The sequence below is a fragment of the Arachis ipaensis genome, chromosome B5 (assembly GCF_059453495.1).
Source record: "Arachis ipaensis isolate K30076 ecotype BB chromosome B5, ASM5945349v1, whole genome shotgun sequence".
Lineage (NCBI taxonomy): Eukaryota > Viridiplantae > Streptophyta > Magnoliopsida > Fabales > Fabaceae > Arachis > Arachis ipaensis.
In genome coordinates this window covers 86,748,022-86,750,613 of record NC_142440.1, presented here as the reverse complement: position 1 = coordinate 86,750,613, position 2,592 = coordinate 86,748,022, and the positions used below count along the sequence as shown (strand labels likewise).

The following is a 2,592-nucleotide window of genomic DNA, read 5'->3' as shown; positions in this document are numbered from 1 at the left end:
CCAATGAATTCCCCATTTCTGATTTCCACTTTCTCTTTACATTCTGCAACTCAATTCATGCAATCACCCCCATTCCCTTTTAATTTCAGCAATTTAGCTTCTGCTCTTTAATTCATGCAATTTAAGATTCCGCCATTTCAATTTCTTGTCATTTACGTTTCCCGCCAATTTTACATTCCGCAATTCTCATCTAAATCTTGATTCCGCTCAACTAGAACATACTTCTAATCCGAATTGCTCACTCAACCAATCCTTGTGGGATTCGACCTCACTCTATTGTGAGTTTTTACTTGACGATAACCGGTGCACTTGCCGGAAGGAATTTTGCCGATCGTGCAATTTCCTAAATCGTAGCATAACTAGTTTATGCACATCAAAAGACCTTCATACAAAATGTGTAACTACACCCATTCATTGAACATATCTGGCGGGCACCTTCTTGTTAAGTCTTTGAACCTCTCCCATGCTTCATAGAGAGTTTCATCGTCTTGTTGCCTGAAAGTTTGTACCTCACCTCTCAACCTGTTGATCCTTTGAGGAGGATAGAATCTCGCCAAGAATTTGTTCACCACATCTTTCCAGGTTGTTAAACTCTCCTTCAGGAAGGATTCTAGCCATTTAGATGCTTTGTCCTTGAGTGAGAAGGGAAACAGAAGCAGTCTGTAGGTGTCAGGATGAACACCATTAGACTTCATAGTATCACATATCCTCAGGAATGTGGTGAGATGTTGATTGGGATCTTCTTGGACACTTCCTCCGAATGAACAGTTGTTCTGAACAAGGGTGATGAGCTGTGGCTTTAGTTCAAAGTTATTGGCATTCATGGTTGGCTTTTGGATGCTACTTCCACAGTTTCCTGGGTTTGGATTGATATAAGAGCCTAGAACTCTTCTTTCTTGTCCAGCATGATGCACTGGTCCTTCTCTGCCATGGTTGTGAGCCTCTTCTTCATGATGGTTCTCCATATTCTCATCAATGTTTGGTTCAAAATACTCCTCTTCTTCCTCAGCACTAACGACTCTCTTTCCTCTTGCTTCCCTCTTTAGTCTAAGGAAGGTTCTCTTAGGTTCAGAATCAAAGGAAGTTGAAGCCCCGCTTCTTCTACCTGTCATACAACCAACAAAGCACAAGCAAGAAAGAGATAAATTCAGGAAGTATTCTTGTCAGAAATGCTATTAGTGTGAGTGATGCAATATATCAAACAGTCAGTGGGTTAGTGAACTGAATTACAACAAAGAAGAGAACACCACAAACGGGTAGGGGTAAAGGGAAGAAAATAACTAAAACCGAAAGTAAATCACTCAAACAGAAATTAAATCAAACAAAAGAAAAATGCTCAATCTAGTTATCCACTAATTTAATCATTGTTGATACAAAATCAATCCCCGGCAACGGCACCATAAACTTGATGCACGGAAACTTGTCTCACAACAAATTTCCCTCGGCAAGTATACTGAATTGTCGTCAAGTAAAAACTCACAATAGAGTGAGGTTGAATCCCACAGGGATTGATTGGTCAAGCAACTTTAATCGGAGGAATGTTCTAGTTGAGCTAAGCAGAAGTTGATTTGAGAGTTGCAGAAAATTAAATGGCGGGAAAGTAAATAGCAGAAATTGTAAATGCTGGAAATAAAGAACTGAATATAAATGACAGAAAATAAATTGCAGAATCTTAAATGGGAAATGGGGAATTCAGCATAAAAGTAAATGGCAGAAAATAAAGAGAATGGGTAAGATTAGAAATGGGGAATTCATTGGGCTCAGGAGATGTTGCATTCTCCGGATCAAGTTCATTTTCATCTCTTCCTCAATCAACACATTCATTGATCTCCTTGGCAATCTTAAGTGATTGAATTCCAATTCCTTGGTAATTCAATCTCTCAAATCTTGATCAATAGCCAATTCCTTGGTCTAATTGCTCATGAGAAGAGATGAAGTGTGGTCACTGATTATACGACATGTATTCCCAAATCAAAATATTGGTAGGATTATATGTCACTATATCCATCCAAACACCAATTTGGTCCAACATGAGAAAGCATTTCTAGCATGATCTCTTCATTCCTCTTCCAAGGTTCCGAAGAGATACAAGTATGAATAGCTTCTTTTCCAAGACAACTACCCAATTGGATGAAGATTGAAAGCTTTCTAGTAAAATCAAGAGAAAAGAAAGAAGAAGAATAATGAAAACTATTATTGATCCATCAAATTACAATAGAGCTCCCTAACCCAATGAAAGGGGTTTAGTTGTTCATAGCTCTGGGAATGGAAAGCAAAGATGGAAAATACATTCTGAAAATAAAACTAGAAGTTGCAGAGAAAGTAAAATTTTACAGAGAGTGGTTCTCCCAATCCAAAAGCTCTTTTCTAGTTTAAAACTACTCCTATATATACTACTCTTCTGATCTTCTAGTTGGCTCTTCAAGTCTTAGATATGGGCCTTTGGATCTTGAGTTGAAGCAGTTTGGAATCTTCAGTGGGCTCAGCTTTACTTGCAGAGAAAGTGTGAAGTAGGCATGGACTTTAGCTAGGACGTTAGTGGCGTTAACGTTAAGTGAAAATGTGGGTTCGAGAATGTTAGTGACAATCACC

The 2,592-nt window shown here is 38.5% G+C and overlaps 1 non-coding gene across 1 annotated transcript; it reads left to right on the top strand.

Moving 5' to 3' along the window:
- Positions 1-417: 417 nt before the first annotated feature.
- Positions 418-524, top strand: LOC148564861 (small nucleolar RNA R71). The gene has a single exon (XR_015884809.1). It is a non-coding gene; the product is annotated as a small nucleolar RNA R71 (small nucleolar RNA).
- Positions 525-2,592: the final 2,068 nt, after the last annotated feature.